The sequence below is a fragment of the Globicephala melas genome, chromosome 1 (genome assembly GCF_963455315.2).
Source record: "Globicephala melas chromosome 1, mGloMel1.2, whole genome shotgun sequence".
Classification (NCBI taxonomy): Eukaryota; Metazoa; Chordata; class Mammalia; order Artiodactyla; family Delphinidae; genus Globicephala; species Globicephala melas.
Window position 1 is genome coordinate 32,581,764 of NC_083314.1, and position 20,231 is coordinate 32,601,994.

The window sequence follows — 20,231 nt, forward strand, 5'->3', positions numbered from 1 at the left end:
CATATGCTTGCTAGTTTGCCACAGACTCCTCCTCTCCCTGCTGCCTACTGCCTAATGCTCAGCCTGCTTCACTCATTTCTGTGCCTGCCTGGTCTGTGTAGGCATTTGAATTTGCAGACCTAGAATGGGGAAAGCAAAACTTCTAAGGGTGGAGGCAAGGGCACCTAGGAGGGGGTAACAGCTCAGCTGGGCTTGGTGGCAGAGACCGGGGGATCTTCCTGGGAGGTTGGTGACTGGGTTGTGAAAAGAAACAGTAGCCAGTGCCCCAGGAGACTTTGCTTAGGGACTTGGCCTCCAGGATTTGTTAAGCCTGTCTGAGGAAGCTGTCCCCACTTCACCTGTTTCCTTTTCCTCAGACCCCTGCTGGGAGATTTTGAGGCTCCCTGGGGCTGCCTCTGTATAACTTTACCTGGCCACTACAAGGCGGGGAGGAGGGCTGGGGCTCCATCTTAGAACCCTGGCAATGGCGGTAATTCCCTTTTCACTTCTCTCACTAGTGTTTTGGGCACAAACAGGTCAGACCATTGGAATAAATACAACATGAGGCAACCCAGGATCCCAGCTGTATTCAGATTGGTGAAGTGCACGTTCTCCTGTTAACTTACTCAGCTTATCTCATGCACCTGTTGCTGTAAACAGCTGTACTTCAGAGCTCCGCAAGGCTGGCCAATCCCAAAGTCCCTTGTCTAACTGGAAGCTAACTCGTGCCCCAGTGTAAGTCAGGGCTGTTTCTTACTCAGCTCCTTAGTTATCCTGTCTAAGTCCTAGGCAACTCTGCCTCTCTCTTACCCTAAGCAGGCAGAACATCCCCTGCATACCCACTCACAGAATCTGTTTTTCGTACTTTCTGGTTTGCATGCTTTTCTTAAGGGATAAGTAAGACTTGCATAAGTCCAGAGATAATTGTTAACATTTTGGTGTATTCTCTTTTATTCTTTTATATATGTAGGTGAGGTGACTAAACATTTTTAAAACAAAATTGGGACTACATTGAATATCAAGTTTCTGATTCAAATTTTTTCTTACCCAATACTAAGTCATGAGCATTTTCCTACATCCTAAGAAACTGGCCACAAGTCAGTTAAAAATATGGTCCATGGGCTTCCCTGGTGGCGCAGTGGTTGAGAGTCCGCCTGCCGACGCGGGGGACACGGGTTCGTGCCCCGGTCCGGGAGGATCCCACATGCCGTGGAGCGGCTGGGCCCATGAGCCATGGCCATTGGGCCTGCGCATCCAGAGCCTGTGCTCTGCAGCGGGAGAGGCCACAACAGTGAGAGGTCCACATACCGGAAAAAAAAAAAAAATGGTCCATGGAATCAAATAATATATCAGGCAACTTGAGGCGAAAGGTTGATGTGATTTTGGAAGGGAAATAAAGATACTGTTGCCTGCACCCTTTGCCTTGAAAGTTGACAGTCTGGAGCCAACCTGGGTGGGGCACAGGGGTCTGAACCTGGGATGAAGAGATCAGAGAGGGGAGAAAGCTTGGAATTCTTGAATTGCCTTTGAAAATTCTTTCCCTCTGTGTGTCTGGATCCCACATGAGGGTCCAGGCCAACTTGTGTTTGAAGTGAGAGTTAAAAATGTAAAGTGGCTTTTACACAGGCTCCGTTAAGGGCCGGGCTCTCTGGAAGATGTGGAACGCCCTAAATCAAGCCCCTGTAATGTAAAGTGGCTTTTACACCTGTGAGTGGAATTACTCATTAATGGCAGAGAGGCTGGCTCCTCCTGCTCTCACACCAGCCCCTGGTTGGAAAGAACCACATGGCTTTCCTGCCTTCTTTCTCTTAAATGGGTATGTGTGAAAGAGGCCTAGTATATTTTATCTTGGGCTGCATATATTTTTTAATTATTATTTTTTCAATTATTTTTTAAAATTTTATTTATTTTTGGCTGTGTTGGGTCTTCATTGCTGTGCACGGGCTTTCTCTAGTTGTGGTGCACGGGCTTCTCATTGTGGTAGCTTCTCTTGTTGCAGAGCATGGGCTCTAGGCACGCAGGCTCAGTAGTTGCGGCACGTGGGCTCTAGGGTGTGCAGGCTTCAGTAGTTATGGCACAAGGGCTCAGTAGTTGTGGCTCATGGGCTCTAGAGCACAGACCCAGTAGTTGTGGCACAAGGCTTAGTTGCTCCACGGCATGTGGGAGCTTCCTGGACCAGGGATCCAACCTGTGTCCCCTGCATTGGCAGGCAGATTCTTAACCACTGTGCCACCAGGGAGGTCCCATCTTGGGCTATATTTTTAAAGAAAAGAAATGTTTTTGTTTTTGTCTTTTAAATAATCATCGAGGACTAGATCAAGGAGGGGCAGAGAGAAAGGAGTTAGGAAGAGCAAGAGGCTGCCACCACCACCAAAATTAGCAAACGTAGGGCTGGGGACAAAGACGAGGTCAAGTGCATATGATGGAGACAGAAAGTCCCTGTGCTTTTGGTAGGCAGCTCAACACCCCTCAACAGTTAGGATGCTTTGGAATGAAAGCCTAAGGTGTCAGCCTCTTAGAGGTTGCACTAACCAGCAATTATACATTTGAGAGTGACAAAGAGTCTTGGTGACCAACATGATGGATATAGGCTTATCTGAAGAATGTTGGCACTTGTTCAGTGTAGGCTCAAGGAGTGGGACATGAAGTCTTGGGTTCATCCACGAGCTGGTGCCACCTCCCTATGTGACTCTGGGGAAGCCTTCCACCACTTTGTGCCCTGGCCCACAGGGAGGTTTCACCTTCGCACTTTCCTCCTTCCTAGGGAGGTTTCATCCCTGTACCTTCCTCCTTCCTAGGCCATCTTAGAGAGATAGATGAGGAAGATGGAGGGAGATGCTTTGGTTTCCATTATGAAATAGAGGAATCTTTGTTATTATACTAGTTACTCCAGAAACTCCTGCCATAACACAGGAAGATAACAGACTGGGTGTTATCATTGCAGGTGTCACCCAATTGCTAAACTTCAGCCTTTTCATTCTCCTTAAAATATCAGATAATATAATTCTGAATACCTTACAGGATCATTACAAGAATCATATGAGACAGTGGGTGTAAAAGTACTTTGTACAACGAAGATTCTTGAGTGGGGAAGCCCCTCCTCACTCATGTGACTCCTCTGAGGTTTGGAAGGCCTTTTCTCCAGCTCATCTAAAATTTGAGCCCTCTTTCTTAGGTAGGGTGGGTTCTCTCCATGCTGTAGATGGAGGGTGAGACCCAGCAAGTGTGAATGGTTTGCTCAAAGTAGGTAAAAAAGCTGGAACTCTAGAGGCACTAAAAAGAGCCCCTTAATGGAGTTCCACTCTTGACCATGCCACTAGCTAACAGCGCGACCTTGAGCAAACCCCTTAACCTCTGAACTGAGGTTTCCTCATTTGTCATTTGTTTCTAACCATGAGAACTGTTAATAGATAATCTAGGGGGAGAGTGTAGAATCTAAATAGAAGTATTCTGCGAAGTTAAAAGCACTATACATGTGTGAAAGTACACTGTTAGAGCTCAGAGGTGTTCCTGAGGATGTCAAGATGAACCAGTGTTTAAGGCTACAAATCCTAGAATCCTATTATATCAGAATTGGAAGGGGCTATCACTCAACTTCCTCAGTTTTACAGATGAGAAAAATTGAGTGCAGGGAATCCACACAGTCCCCACTTGTACCCTGACCAGGTCACACTCTACTCTAGGGCTCAGGTTCCCCACATGTGTGGGGTGCCCTCCAGTTTTACCTCTCCCTCATCCCAGTGTGGAGGAGTGAGGACTGAAGAGATCATGTACTCTGCATACACACCATAGTGTCCTGTGTCAAAGGCTCTCAGATTTGCCACAGCCTTCCCTTCCACTGGGATGCTAACATCTAGAAGCACCCCAGTATTTGTCCCTGTCCTCTGACATCATGCAGCCGCCGATAATCAACATTCGTGAAGCGGGCGTGCTGGGCAGAGTGGGGAACTCGGCCCTGCGCCCAGCGGTCACAGCAGCGGCGGGACAGGGCTCTCTGGAGGATCAACTGTGCTGAGCAGCCGGCTGAGTCATTGAAAGCGCAGGGTTGAGCTCTTGAGTGTTTAGGGAGGCTAGGTGAAGGGCGGGGTGAGACCTGGAAGGGTTCCTGAGGCTGAAAGGTGGAGATTCCTCCCCGGGGTGTGGCACGGGGAGGACAAGAGTCCTGGGGGAGGATCGGGGGCTGCAGGGCCTGACGGCGCGGTGAGTCACTGCCTCCTCTGAGCAATCGCGGGGCGGAGGGGTGGAGGCGCCCGAGTTCTCCCGGGCTTTGGTGCAGAGCCAGACTTGGAAAGGGCCGAGGCATTTGCTGCCCCAGCTGCTGCCGTGGCCAGGCCCGGGCGCGTTGGGAGCCGAGCTGCGACACGTCGGAACCCGGCCGCCCCGGGCCAGGGCGAGGGCGAGGACTAGACCGGCCCAGCGAGCGGAAAGGGAGGCCCGGGGAGCTACGGCGGCACAGCTGCTACCCTGGGTCTCCGCCCGCCTACCGTACAGAGGCCGGCGAGGCAGCGTGTGGAGGCTGGGCCGGGGATTTCGTGCTGGCGGGAGGCTCGGGAGCTCATCGCTGGCCTCCCGCGCCTAGAGCCTGCATAGAGCTCCTTGTCTGGGTGGGGTTGGTGGCAGCAAGAGGACCCAGGAAGTCTCGGCGGGAAGGGGTGGGGGTTCTCCCCGAGCTATTTCACTTTGGATCCAAGAGGAGACTGGCGCTTAGGCCTCTGCCCCCAGTTGCTGTCTCCCTCCATTGTGAAATGAAATGCCTCTCTTTCACCTCTCCCCACCCAAAGCGGGGGACCAGGTCACTGCCGACTTCTCCCTCCCACCTTCCTTCTGTGCCCCTCCCGCCTTCTGGCTCTCTGGTCTCTAGAGGAATAATGCAAACCAGCCCTCTGCCCTGCTTCCCTTTACCCCCACGTCTACCCAACACCGCGCCCAGCCCACCCCCTCACCACGCCCAAAATCAGAATTTCTAAATTGGTTGATATGTTACTAGCTAACATGGTCAAATGCAGTACATTGACTGTTGTTAAATGGCAACTTTAGACCGTGAAGTCGACAACAGGAAAGTCTTATCTAAAAGAGTCTTGCTAACTTAACTTTTGGTTAAGATCCATGACTTTGATCATGCGGATTAAAAAATGTTGCTGGCGGAAATACTGGAAACATTTTTCTTTCTTCTCTCTCTGATCTCTAGCTCTATCTTTTTCTTCCTTTTATTTCTCTGGTGCACAAAAATGGATGTTTCATGATACATATTCTTCACTGGTTTATGTATGTCTCTCTTTTGCTACTTATTTATATAGGTTATTAATGTATTTTAATAACCTGTTAAAGACACCTAAACTCACCACCCAATCCAAAAATGAGATCACTACCATATTTTGCATCCACCTGTAATCCCTTTCTATGCTATCCCCCTACCTCATCACCCATCCCAACCACTATCCAGAATTTTGTGTTTACCATTCTTTGGATAAACATATGTACGCCTAAACAAATATATTATTTAATCTTACTTCATATTCTTTATTAAAAATATATACTGTGTACAGTCTTCTGGGGCTTGCTTATTTTCATTCAATATTATAATACTAAGATTCATCCCTGTTGAGTGTAGCTGCAGTTCATTCATTTTCACTGTTATGTAATATTCCATTAGCGAAGCTATCTCCCTTTTTCACCATAATGAACAGTACTACCACAAACTTTCCTGTTCATGCTTTCCTCTGCAAGTCACTCCTAGGTATCAGTCTCAGAAGGGAATTGCTAGGTCTTAGTATGTGAACATTCAGCTTTATAAGATAATGACAGATTGTTCCCAATATGTTTGTAGTGCTTCTGCCTCTACCAGTAAAGTGTAAGAGATGCTGTTGGTCCATGTCCTCTCAAGGGCCTGGTATCATCAGACTTTCAAATTTTTGCCAACTGAATGGTGTAAATAGTGTCTCTTAGTGGTCTTAATGGGCATTTCTCTGATTACCAATGAAGTTGAACAGCAGAAATAACACTTCACAGATCAGACCCACAAAAATTGCAGACATTGGAGTTATTGGATATAGAAAAAATTTTAATATATTTAATATGTTAAAAGAAATAGGAGGGTATTGAAAGAATGATGTAGGGACAGGAAACTCAATTGACCAGGCAGATATCCAGAGAGAACTTCTAAAAATGAAAAAAATACAATAAAAGAAATTAAAATTTCAATGAATAGCTTAAAGTAGTATTTTGCAGCTAAAGATAAAATTAACGAGTTGTAAGATATTTCTGAGTAATTATAGACAATGGAAGATGGAAGAGATGAAGATGGAAAATGTGGAAGAGGTATAGGGGCATAGAAAATAGATCAGAGATTGGCCACATAGTAAATATTTTAGGCTTTGTGGCCCATATGGTCTCTGTCATAACTACTCAACTCTGCTGTTGAAACATGAAATCAGTCACAGACAATATATAAATGAATGGATGTGGCTGTATGCCAATAAAGCTTTATTTACAAAAACAGGCAGCAAGCTAGATTTGGCCCAGGTTATATAGTTTCCCCACCCCAGGAATAGAGTAAAAAGATCCCGATATACACTTAATTAATGCTCCATACTGAGATAATAGAGAAAATAGGAGTATGACAATGTTTAAAGCAGCAGTGGTCAAGAATTGATGAAGTAAAAAAAAAAAAAAAAGAATTGATGAAGTATAATCATTATATTTGTGAGGCCTAATGAATCCCAAGAGGGACAAATAAAATTCACCTTTAGACACACAATAATGAAACTACGAAACACCAGAGATAATTTTAAAGTAACCCAAAAGATAAATTATCTTCAAGGGAATGACAATTAGACGGACAACAGATTTTTCAACCTCAACAGTAAAAGCGAGAAGATAGTGGAATAATATCTTCAAAGTTCTGAAGCAAAAAACTGCTAACACAATATTCTGTCATCAGTGAAAATCTTCCAAGAATGAGGGCAAAATAAGGCCCTTTGTAGACAAACAAAACCAGGTTTCTACCAATAGGCCTTCCACAAAAGCAACTTCTAAGGGAAATAGTTCAGTTCAAGAAGAAGAAAAATTACCCACAAGGAAGGTACAAGAAAGAATGATAAGCAAAGAAAATTGTAAACGTGGTGCTAAATCTAAATATTACTCACAAAGAAAATAAAGATAACAGTGTCTAATTTATAGCAATAAAGTGAAGCTGTAATTAAATTTGCCAGTGACAATAGCATATAAATTGGAAGATAAGTAGAGTTTAAGTGTTCTAAGGTCCGAGTATTGTTTGGGAAGAGGTTAAAGATATTGATTTTCAGAAGTTTTTAAGTTAAATATACATTCTAGGATTCTTAAGATTTCTAGGCTAACACTAAAAAACTAGGAATAATATAACTTCCAGACTAGTGGAGGGGAAGAAAATGGAAAGAAAGAAAAGAATGAAGACAACAGGAAATGTGACAGTTTAAAAAGGTTAAGGCTGTGATATAGAAGAAAATAATAACTGTTACCATTTATTGAGTAGATGTCATGTTAGTCATTTTGAATCATTAATCTTCATAATTTCATGTAATATACAAAAGAGTACCAGGCACAAAGTAGGCATTAAAATGTACAGTTTCTATTATTACTATATGTCTGTGCTTAAAACAAGATCTGGACCTTAGTAAGCACTCATTTATTGAAGAATGACTTAAATGGGAGTGAATATTGATTCCTATCTAAAGATGAACAAACTGAGGCTCTGAGAAACATGATAAAAAGAAAAGCATCAGGCAGCATGAGAATGAAACTCCACGACTCTTCTACATAGGAGCTTTGTGGTTTTGAGCATAAATGCCCCTCAATTTTCTTATTTGTGAAAATAAGTCGAACAGTGATTGACACGTGACAATGCTCATTAAATGCTTAGTGCTCACTAAATGATAGATGCTATTGGTAGGGAACTTGTGCAGAGTCACAGAGCTTGGATTCCAATCCAGGTATTTGGAATTCAACCATACCTACTTCCCGCTCTACCATGTAGTAGACTTTCCCTCTTTCTCTGATGCAGAAGTATCCATACAATAGCTGAGAACAGGAGATTTGGATTCAGGCTGACCTGGGTTCATGGCCAGGCTTGACCACTATAGGACTTTAGTTAACTATAGGACTTTGGGCCTCAACTTCTTCAACTGTTGAAAGGGGATAAAAAAAAAAAGAAGCTATTTAAAAAGGTGGTTGTAAGATTGTGAGACTGCATGCCAATCACTTTGATGGTGGAGATCACAAATTAGATCCCAGTTTAATATAAGAGAGAGTACGAGCTTTAGGGAGCAGTAAGAAGAGAATGGTTTCTAACACTGGAAAAGAGATTAGTCTGGATGACCTTAAGGTGTTCATTTCTTCCTTAAGCAGAAGCAAGGGAAATACTGCAGTGCTTCTCCACTCACCTTCTGATGGTGAGCAGGTCTCTAGTGACTCCAGACCCAACAGTTGAAATGCGCTGATTGATGGTGTTAAATAATAACCACAGTAATTATATTTGAGTGCTTACTGTGTGGCAGCAGTGTGTGCTTTTACATGGATTATTCAATTATCTCAAAATCTTGTGAAATATTTTAAGTGGGGTTACTATTATCATCCCCATTTTATCAATGCCAAAATGGAAGAGCAGAGACATTAACTAACTTTCCCAAGGTCAAGCAGGTAGTGATGGTGGATCTTGGGTTTGGGCCCACCTGCCCACAGAGCCTGCGCTTTTGATCACTGCACTATACCTTATAAGGTGACTGGTCCCTGAGAAAAAGAACCCTCGTGTCTGGAAAGCACCTTCAAGGCAATAATGTGGGGAAAGTGTGGCCTTTGCCAAACTCGGGTTTGGATTCTGGCTCTGCTTTAGTGTGTGGCCCTAGACAAGGTATTTAAGCAGTTTTCTTCTCTGTAAAATAAGGGTGGTAGTATCCACTTAGTTTGTTGGATCAACTGAGATCGTATATGAGGTCCTTAGGAAGACTGGAGACCCTGTATTTCCATCATGGGTCAGGAAGGCCTTAGCTGTACCTGTTCTAAGCAGATGCCTATGTGCTCTGAGCTGATGATGGGGTGACTTTGGGAGAGTGAGTAGATGAAAGCTGACTTTTTTCTCTGCTTCTTTAAAAGGTGATTTATACATTGCCCTCAACCCTTCTACATCCCTGCCCCTACCCCCTCACCACCACCACACACACACACCACATACACACAGAGCATGGTATTCAGAAAGCCCCAGTCTGGACTTCCCTGGTGGCACAGTGGTTAAGAATCCGCCTGCCAATGCAGGGGACACAGGTTTGAGCCCAGGTCTGGGAAGATCCCCCATGCTGCGGAGAAACTAAGCCCATGCGCCACAACTACTGAGCCTGCGCTCCAGAGCCCACGAACTACAACTCCTGAAGCCCACGTGCCACAACTACTGAAGCCTACACGCCTAAAGCCCATGCTCCAGAACAAGAGAAGCCACCGCAATGAGAAGCCCCGCACCGCAATAAAGAGTAGCTCCCGCTCGCCGCGACTAGAGAAAGCCCGGGCACAGCAACGAAGATCCAACGCAGCCATAAATAAATAAATTTATATTAAAAAAAACAGGAAAGAGGGGCTTCCCTGGTGGCGCAGTGGTTGAGAGTCCGCCTGCCGATGCAGGGGACACGGGTTCGTGCCCCAGTCCGGGAAGATCCCACATGCCGCGGGGCAGCTGGGCCCGTGAGCCATGGCCGCTGAGCCTGCATATCCAGAGCCTGTGCTCCGTAACGGGAGAGGCCACAACAGTGAGAGGCCCGCGTACTGCAAAAAAAAAAAAAAAAAGGAAAGAAAGAAAGCCCCAGTCTGCTTCCCCTCCCCCTGGCCTTGCCACTCAGCCTTGCCAGGTCCCCTGTTGAGTTGTTTGATGTTGTGCTAGGCCCTCCATGGGCTCTCAGCTCTGGGCAAGTCTGTGATAACTGACCTCTGCGCCACTGGGCCTCCACCACCACTGCCAAGACGGTGCTGAGCTCCTGGTGACAGCAGCAGCTGGATTCCACAGTCCTGGACTAGACTGTTCTTCCCTTCTCACCTGTTTGTACCAGCACTATTCCATTTGCTTTCCTGTCTTCTTTTTTTTTTTCTGCGGTACGCGGGCCTCTCACTGCCCGTTGCGGAGCACAGGCTCCAGACGCGCGGGCTCAGCGGCCATGGATCATGGGCCCAGCCACTCCACGGCATGTGGGATCTTCCCGGGCCCGGGCACAAACCCGTGTCCCCTGCATCGGCAGGCGGACTCAACCACTGCGCCACCAGGGAAGCCCCTGTCTTCTTTTTTTTTTTTTTTTTTTTATTTTATTGTGGTAAAATACACAGAACGTAAAATATATCCTTTTTAACCATTTTTAAGTATACAATTCAGTGTCATTAATTACATTCACATTGTTGTGCTACTATCACTGCTATCCATTTCAAGAACTTGTTCATCACCCTAAATAAAAACTGTACCCATTAAACAATAACCCCCGTACACTTTTCCCCTCAAGCCTGGGCAACCTCTATGCTACTTCCTGTCTCTATGAATTTGTGTCCAGAGTAGGTACTTCACGTAAGTGGAACTGTACGATACTTGTCCTTTTGTTTCTGACTTCTTTCACTTAGCATAATTTTTTTCAAGCTTCATCCATGTTGTAGTATGTATCAGAATTTCATTCCTTTTAAAGGCTGAATAATATTTCATTGTATGGATATACAACAGTTTGTTTATCCATTCATCTGTTGATGAATGCTCTCTTTTTTAAAAAATTAACTTATTTATTTTTGGCTGCATTGGGTCTTCGTTGCTGCACGGGAGCTTTCTCTAGTTGCGGTGAGCAGGGGCTACTCTTCGTTTCAGTGCGTGGGCTTCTCATTGCAGTGGCTTCTTCTGTTGCTGAGTACTGGCTCTAGGTATGCGGGCTTCAGTAGTTGTGGCACGCGGGCTTAGTTGCTCTGCGCCATGTGGGATCTTCCCGGAGCAGGGCTCGAGCCCGTGTCCCCTGCACTGGCAGGCGGATTCTTAACCACTGCGCCACCAGGGAAGTCCCTGCTCTCTTTTCTTTAATCGAACTTCTTTGGGCGTATCATAATTCGCAATAATATGGAGAGAACAGCTTCTTGCAGCAGAACACGGAGGGGTGTCACTGTCCCAGGTGGTGGGAGAGGGTGCAGCCAAGTGTGCTGTTTGTAAACTCTGCTCTGAAGCCTCTTCTGGGGTTTCACCCTTCCAGAGGTCTCTTCCCAACAGGTACATAACGTGCTGACGTCACCTGAACCCAGAAGTGCTAGTGGCAAAGGAGAGAAGGGATTATCTGGGGCTACAAGCTTGCCTTTGCCTGCCTTCCTGGGGACAGAGCCTACTGCTGCCCCAGGGATGCTGTGTTTTCAGTGCTGTAGGCAAAGGGTCTAGAGACTCTAGAGCAACTTTGGTTTTCCTGTTTATATTGTTAAGTTTTTGTTTTGTATATTTCTTCTCATCAATCTCTGTCATTTCTGGTCTCCTGCTTGACACGTCAGTATTTCTGTGTGTACTATACTATAATCGTAGGGTTTATTAATAGAGACGTGTCCTGTCTTCTTTATTTAGACTTCTGTATCTGGGAGTTCCCTTAAGGGAAGGGCTCTCTTCCTTTCTCTGAATCTTCCTCCACCCTTTTTTGTTCTCCCTTCTCTGCTTCTCTCCCTTTCACACCCCCTCAATGCACCAGAGCCGCATAGCCTTTATGTGGACCACAATCTGTACCCTCAAGGTGTCCGTGGCTAAGATGATGACACACACCGTCATCACACATACCCTCAGCGTGTCTCACAGTTACTTCTCAGGGGAAGTGGGAGAACCTATACTAATCCTCTGAGCTCATCAGGACAGGAATCTCCCAGCTTCAACATCCTGGGTTGGGCCTGACATCATCTGACTGTTTTATATAGGCTGCTCTCTTACCTCTTATTCCTGTTTCTTTCCACTTTCTTTATAGGAACTTGTAGCATGTAGTATGTCTTAGCTTCTAGGCTCTTCCTGTGGTTGCGTGGCCTTAACTGAGTCATGTCACCTTTAAGACCATGTGTTATAAAATCTGTAGAATGAATAATATCATCAGTCCTGTTTATCTTAAAAGGCTGCTTTCAGATCACACATCAAAGTGCTTTGAAACTACGAGGCAGTACCCGGATGTGAGTTCTTACCTCAATCTTCTTTGACTCTCATGAAGTTTTCTGCCTTTCTCCTCAGTCTTCCTGACACCACTTAACAGAAAACCTCAGGCAGACAGATTCCCAAGATAAAGCTGCCAAAGTTGGAGATTATGGAGAGATCCGTGAATGGGGAGTATCAATGTCTTTCTGGCACACAGCGCCAGGATCCAGACCCAGTACTGGGAGGTATAGGAACAAGGTGGCCAGAGGCACTGTGAGCCTCTGACAGAGGGGCAGCCTTGGTTGCCTCCATTCTGCAAAAGCTTCTTAATGCAACTGATCTTCATCCAAAGGCAATGGCCCTTTGGATACAAAAGAAGTAATAACCCTCTCAACTTCATATGAGGCCAGTTACTCTCATTATCTCCTTTTTTCAGATGAGGAAATTAAGGCCTAGGCAGAATGGATTTGGAGGAGAGTGTGCTGAGGGGAAGGCAAGCCTAGTGCTACTTGGGAAGAACTGTTAAGGGAAAGCCTGTGAGCTGTGAGGGGCAGGAGCCTGGCCAACAGTGGGCAGATCTGGCCCCCAGGCAGAGCTCCATCAGGGCCTGGGCCCACGGGGCTGGCTGCTTCTGGTGTATCCTCTGGTCACACTGGATTCACTTCTGGTTTTCTTCCTTAGATATTTCTTAGGGTCCGCTGACCCAAGTCAATGTGCCAGGTTGACGGTTAAGTGCAACTGCCAGCCCATAAGACACCTTTATAAAGATGTTAGCAAGGTGTTCCCTTCAGATGAACGCAGCGCATGGGTGCGTAGCCTACCTGGCAAAACCTAGCATGTCTCATCTCCCAACCCGCTCCTTACCATGGCTCATCACATTCAGGGCACACTCTGCACACCTGTATGTAGCAGCTCTGGAAAGCTGTAAGAAACCTCTGCTTTGCTCAGGGTGTGGGCTGAGCCCAGAGTTGGGGGGTGGGGGTGCTGTGAGTGAGCTCTCCCTGGCAGTCACGTGACGGCTGCAAGCTGGCCTGCAGAGCAGACCCTGGAGGTGTTGGATACACACAGGTGAATGGGTAAGTGAGGTATTTCCGCCCTTCATTTGACACCTAAGACAGATTTCTTCGCATCATCTGCCCCCCCTGCTTTCCCATCTTCATTACTGCGCGCGGGCTTTCTCTAGTTGCGGCGAGTGGGGGCTACTCTTCGTTGCAGCACGCAGGCTTCTCATTGCAGTGGCTTCTCTTGCGGAACACAGGCTCTAGGAGCGTGGGCTCAGTAGTTGTGGCTCGCAGGCTCTAGAGCACAGGCTCAGTAGTTGTTGTGCGCGGGCTTTGTGGCTCCGAGGCATGTGGGATCTTCCTCGACCAGGGCTCAAACCTGTGTCCCCGGCATTAGCAGGCGGATTCTTAACCACTGCCCCACTAGGGAAGCCCCTAGAATTTTTTTTTTGTTTAATATTTATTTATTTGGCTGCGGCAGGGTCTTAGTTGCGGCACGTGGGATCTTCGTTGCAGCATGTGGGATCTTTTAGTTGTGGCATGTGGGCTCTTAGTTGCAGCATGCAGGATCTAGTTCCCTGAACCCAGGCCCCCTGCATTGGGAGCACAGAGTCTTAACCACTGGACCACTAGGGAAGTCCCCCATCTAGATTGTATAGTCTTTTTGTCCTAGTGCCCAGCACAGTGTTTGACTCATAGAGGCTTCAGTGTAAAATGAGGGGATTTGTATTAGGCTTTCCCCAAATTTCCCTACCGGGCTGTGATTCTGGGATTTTGTGAGGTGTTTGCTGTAGTTGGTAGGAAGAGCAGAGGATCTGCTCCCTGGAAAGCCGAGGAACTTACTCTTGAGTGCAGTTACTAATAATGAAATTGTGATTAGGTCTGGCCTGCCTCCTAGCTTGTGGCCAGTCAACCCCTGGCCCCACTCTGCTTTGAGAAGGTAGCGGGGCATACATGGTACTTAACCTACAAAGGTGCTGCAGTCACTGCTTCTGGGTGTAGCGGAGTCCTGAGCAGGTCTGTCTCCTTTCCATCTCTCCAGTATGAGTCAAGCTGGCAGCAGCTCTAGAGGAGGCATCCAGGGGGTTCTTGTACAATGCAGAGAGCTGCCCATGAGCATGAAAGGGAATTCCTAGGCCAGGTGGCCCCATTCACCTGCCAGCTCCTGCTGGAAAGACATGGTAGCATTTTGGCACTTGACACTATTTTGCCCCATCTGGCTCCCTTTGGAACGAGAATAAAGAGTCCTGACCAGGGGGCCTGGGGAGGCAGTACGCTGATGCTGGTATAGGGAGCGGCCAGTGGGGTGGGCCTCAGTTCTGGGGAACAGCACCTCTACGTGTCACTTTTGGGGATAGTTGCCTCACCTGTCTCTTGCAGGCAAATCTCAGAGGCTTTGGAGGTCCTTGCCTTTCCCAAAGCAACTCAGTTTCAGCCTCTGTTCTCCTTGCCTCCTAGGTTAGGTTGGCTGGGCATTTGAAGAGAAGTTGCTCATCTTCCTAGGTAATTCCTAGGTTTATTTCACCCCCTACATAGTGCCTTATCATCCTAAAAATGGGGCCTTCACCCTAGCCTCCCCAGGAAGAATGGGGACTATCAAGTCCATTTTCTGTCCCCTGTAACCTTCTGTAAACTTCTCTTCATTTTACGATATGCCCCTCCTGTCTTAGCTCTTGAAACTACTCCCATTGGAAAAAAAAGGCAGTTCACCCTCCTACCCCTCTTTAGGGCCATATTCTGTTTGTTCTCTTGGAAACCATGGCAACTTGGCCTAAGAGGCCACTTCTACCACCTTGGAAGTTAATGCTCCAAAGCCTTGTACTCACAGCTGCGAGGTCTCTAACACGTTTTTCCAAAGTGGGACAGGAGCCTCTGAATTTTCAGTTCTGCTAAAAGAAGAAAGTTTCAAACAAACCAACCCCGATATAATCCTTTTACAAGTTGGTTAGGAGTGGGAGCCACATTCCCTGTAAGATCCAGAGTATGAATACAGGCAGCATTAGCTGGGAATCCTGAAGCGTATTCTGGAGTGTCTGGTCCACACTTATGTTTCTTATGCTCTTTTCTCCTTTCCCTTCTCACAATTACTCGGTTGCTTAGAAAATTCTGTTGGAGGTGCTTATCTTTTAGCTCACACCAACTTTTTTTTCTTTTTCTTCTTGACATGTTTGTACTTCTTGCTCTGGTGCTACCTTTTAAAGCCCCAAGTAGGGAATCCAGGGAGCTGTGATGATAGACTGCAGGAACCCGGTAGAAGAATTCCACAGCCTTAGACGGCAAAGTTTCCATAGCCTCACTGCCGAGGGACTTCCCCCACAAGGAGTCCTCTTGCTTGAATTGGCCGCTGGAGGTGGGAGGGGAGAGAGTGGGCTGGCCTGTCCTTGGCTTCTCTTTGGACTTGGAGGCTTGCAATGGGAGGGTTTAGTGGCTGAAGACTTGAAGGGAGGGCACTGACCCCTCCCCCCACACTGAAAAGGATTTTCTCTGGAGATAGAGGTCTTAACTGATTTGGAACAGCTGGCCAGGGCATGTGAGACTGGAGCTCCCACAAACCTTTGCAGAAGCAAATGTTGGGTAAATAGTGTGAGATGCCTACAGAGTTCTGGCTCTGCTGGATTAGGATGCCTTCTGCTGCTCCCCCTCTGGTCCCCTCTGCAAATCCTTGAATCCTTGCAGGTGGTGTGGAGAGCTAGGAGAAGGTGGCCATGTCACCAGGGAGCTGAACGTTTGCCTCCATCTGTCTACACCCAGCCCCAGTTTTATAGGCTCAGAGTGGAATTCAGGTGGAATAGTGGAGCCACCTTGCAGCTTGTGGTTGGGTAGGACTAGTTTATCATGTTCAGTTCTGAATTTTCACCTTCTGTGGGAGTACTGAAAGGATCCAGAGTCCAGTTGTAGCACAAGGTGTATTTTACATCTGTCTGATCTCCCAGCCTCTTCCTCCATCAGGCCACTTCCTATTTATACTGGATTGGGAACGGCTGAGCATACTAAATCCTGACTTTACTTTTTAATCCATAGGAATAGTCTCATATCCTTCCTCTCCCCCCACCTCTGTTAGGGCTTCTCACTTCTGAGTCCTCAGTGTTTGCCTCTGCTTCAAGCATGGTTAGATACTACATATTCGACTTATCCAGGCAAGCTCCAGGTAGATTTGGGAGAATGCAGATTGGTTCATAGAGTTCATCCTGTGTGCCTTTGGGCCCATCATCCATGACCCATGACACGGATCAGCCCTGTGTTGGCGCTAGCTGTGGCAGCCCCATGAGTTCCCGGCTTGCCTCTCAGCACTTCCATACTCTTTCGCTATTTGAGCCAATGTGGACTTGACAGGGCTGATTGGTTTCAGAAATTACCCAGGTAAGGGGAATGGAATTCTGTCCAATTAGGTTGTCCTTGGAGATGTGGAAAAGAGAGAATGAGAGAGATTTTGAGATTGAGATAGATAGATAGATAGATAGATAGATAGATAGATAGATAGATAGATAGAGGCTATCTATTTCACATCTCTGTATATCCCTTTCCCTTCTTTAAAGATAGAAGATAGATAGAGGAGGTGAGAGGAAGAGAGAGAGAGAAGGAAGGAGGCAAGAAGAGAGGGAGAGATGGGGAAAAGGATATACAGAGATGTGAAAAAACAAAGTGAGAGGCTTGGAAATGAGGTATAGAGAGAAAAATGAGGAGGTGGAAAGAGATTGGTGCTGGGTATTTTTCCCATGATTTTTGGTAGCTCAGTGCTTCAAAAATAATCCAGAAAACACCCTTTTTTGCCACTTCCTACAGACCTCCCCCCAACCACCATCATCATAGTTCTCCCAGGTTTTTCCTTGGAGGTATGGCAGTGATGTTCAAAATGCTGTGTGTGGGAGTTTAGAATCAAATGGGTGTTAGGAGAACTTGAATTCTTTATAGTTTACCTTTGCTTCTGCCTAGAGAGTGGATGATTCCTACAGTGATGGCTGGTTTCCCTTCTGTCTGCACCAGAAAGGCCCTGTGACTGTGTCTTGCAGAACAAGGGTGACGTGCCTCCAATACACCAACACTATATATCCCCAGAGGGAAGAGGGACTTACAGACAACTGATTCTCTGTGCAGATTGGGTCCCCTTCTGGGCCTTCCATCTTTCTGCTTCCCTTAGAAACAAAAGCATACTGGAGCAGAGAAGGGTGGTTCATTCATGAACTCCACATGTTAGGTTGGGCGCTGGGACAGACACTGGGAGAGAGAGGTGATACAACCTTTCTGCTCACTCAGAAGAATAAACGGTACCTTCCTCTTTCTCTCCTGTGAGATTTCCATAAACAGCCACCAGCTGGGGCTGAGTCACCTCTCTGCCTGCCCGTTGTTTCTTTCAACAATGGGCCCTGTGTCCATCACTGTGGATCTGAGCCCTTTTGAATAGATGCTCTTTCTAACCATGATTTTTGGAAGCTTACTCTACCTTGGGGGTTCTGAGACATGTCTGTTTCTTTGTCTTTTATGTATTCCCAAGTAACGGCCACTCAGCCTGAGTAAATACCCTGAGACTTAGGAACAGAAACACTGGTGTCTATGATGCTATCAGCCTCCAGTGCCCCATATTGGGCCCTCTCCTCACCTCCTCCCTTCTCCCTTCCTCTCCTACAGGAACAACGGGATGCTGATGACAGTTGGTTTGACAAGCCTAGAAACCACGTGTGCTCTGCTCTTTTGACCTCAAGGTGATGCCAAGACTGATTTGTGTCCCAGGTTCTGATTTTCCCAGCAAGATTTTATCAGCTCACCCGGCTGTCAGTTAGGACTTTGACCTCTCCTGGGGCAGCAGAGGGTGCTTCCCTTGTGGAATCAGCAGCAGCTTCCCGCTTCCTCCTCCCTCTTCCCCTTGGGGGCTGTTCTCATTGATAGCCTTTCTGAGCCATAGTGGTATCTGCAAGACATTCACTTATAATCTGAGATGGACAGAATTGAACAGTCTGTGAGATTTGCTCTTCTTAACACTGCCCTAATTTTATTTTTTAATCTGATTAATATGCCCATCGGCAGTGGGTTTTTTCTCCTACTAAGTGTATAACAATCCAAAAGGAACTGGAATGAGATGGAGAAAGAAGAATGGTAAAAATCCTGCAGCACCTTTTGTATTTCCAAGCAGCTGTTTCTGGAAGGTGTCTCTCTATTCCTTAGATACCATTTAGTGACTGGCATATTTATCAGTCAGCACACACTTTCAGCTCAGTTGTGTGTGTGTGTGGGTGTATATGTGTGTGTGTGAGATTACCACATGGTAATCTTCCACTCTCTTGCCCCACTTGATCTGCCTGTGCCTGATGGCCCATTTCTTTGTTCTCATTTGTTACTCTAAGTTTGACTGGGCGAGTGGAGAAGGTAGGAGGCTATAGTGCCCCATCCAGTAGCAAGAGGTAGGAGGTACTCGCTATTTCTACCAAAATCTTTTCCCAAGTGCCTAGTGCCCTGGAGACATATGTGTCCAAGGATAAATCAACCTCGCTTTTGGTCATCCTTCAGCATCTGACTCCTTGGTGCTGGTGAGAGGTCCTCACCACCCTGACTAGAACCTTGAATCTTGTTGTGCAGGAGTATCCCTTCACCCCAGAGCTCCCTGAGGAGTAAGAATTGGATGAAAGTTCTCTGTACAAGTGGCGGAAACATGTGTCTCTTCAGAGGTACCTCAGAGATCATTTCCGGCAGCCCTCCAGCCAGGAGTGACCAGGCTCTATGCTGGGTGACACTGCACCCAGGTTGTAGGGGGTGGGGCTTGCTTTGAGGCTCTTTTCCCACGACCCCTGGTGGAAGTCTCCGTATCTTCATCCTGATGTTACAGGCAGCCAGTGGGGGCTGGTAGGGAGTAAGGGGATGCGAGGAATGCTGCTGGCTGGAGCCAGCCTTTGACAGGAAGGAAGAGGACAAAGCGCCTTTGTCTCTTCTCAGTGTGAGTGGTGCAGAGGTGAGAAAACCCTGAGTTTGGGCCTTTCTCCTTGACGAGCTGAGGCAGAGGCATGTAGGGGCAAGAAGCCGTACATTCCCTTCTTTAAAGGAACTTACTCTACTCCTCACTTCAGTGTTCCCCCTGCTGGCTCAAACCGCATGCTCTATAGTCTGGCCATACTCTTTTTGTTCCTGAGAAAGTTGTGCTGACATTTTTTTTTTTAAGCTGTTTTAGGGGGTTGGGAAAGGAAAACTTTAAAAGTAAAATAATAAAAAACAGACCACTCTGCCATTACAGGCACATAAATAGCTCCACCGTAGCCAGGCTGCAGACTCACTTTGCCATAGCAACCTCGACGAGTGTTTATAGCAGCCTGTCGCCCCAACTGGAGAACGGCAGCTGGCGATGCTCATCAGCTGCGCCCGTGCCGCTGCCTTGGCCTCAGCACAGCAGGCACGCACCCCCCCACCCCACCCCGAGAGGTGGCGCAGGGGCCACAGACCAGCCCTTCTGCGGGGGCCGTGGGAAATGACAGAGCAAAAGCAGCATGGGATTCAGATGTGCTGGGGGGCAGTAATATTTGGGGAGCCTGAAGTGAGTGGTGGGTGTCTTTTGCATCCGTGTTTCCCCCGCCCCTGGGTACCACACCGCCTCTCATCTCCTGCCGAGTAGGAAACAGGAGTGCAGAGGGTGCTTAGCTGCACCAGAACCCGAAAGGGGTCTGGGTTTTCCTCTGAACCTCACCAGGTATCTTGTTTTAACCTTCTGAATAAATCTTGGCTTCAGCTGCAGCCTGTTCAGGGAGGTCCTCTCAAGTCTATTTTCTCAAGGACTCACGGGAGAGGAGCTTTCCTTGGGAGGATCATGGGTCTCTCTGGGAAAGAGGGCTGCCCCAAGATGAATGGAAGCAGAGATCAACATTCTAGAAGGACTAAAGGAGGGTGAGACGTGACAAGAGCCTCCTGTGCCTCCCCTGTCAGGCTGGATCTGAGGACAATGTCGGGACTGGGCCCCTAGTCGAGGCTGTCAAAGTGCTTTAGCCTGGTGTTGCTGGAGAGTCTCACGACGTTGTAAACTCGGCGTCGTTCTCAAGTGTGGTACCCAGACCAGCATCAGCATCCTCTTGTTAGGGAGCTTGTTATAAATGCACATTCCCAGGCCCCACCCCAGACTTCCTGAACCAGCAACTCTGGGA

The 20,231-nt window shown here is 47.2% G+C and overlaps 1 protein-coding gene across 4 annotated transcripts in view; it reads left to right on the forward strand.

Annotated features, from left to right (window-relative positions):
- ATP2B4 (ATPase plasma membrane Ca2+ transporting 4) overlaps nucleotides 1–20,231 on the forward strand; it is a 93,244-nt gene that overhangs the window by 15,384 nt on the left and 57,629 nt on the right. Inside the window, exon 2 of one of the 4 annotated variants that reach the window (XM_060288598.1) lies at nucleotides 17,740–17,813. The exons of the other annotated variants lie outside the window; for them this stretch is intronic. The gene's annotated coding sequence lies outside the window, so the exon portion shown is untranslated. The remainder of the gene's footprint in view (nucleotides 1–17,739; nucleotides 17,814–20,231) is intronic. 4 annotated transcript variants of the gene reach the window in all.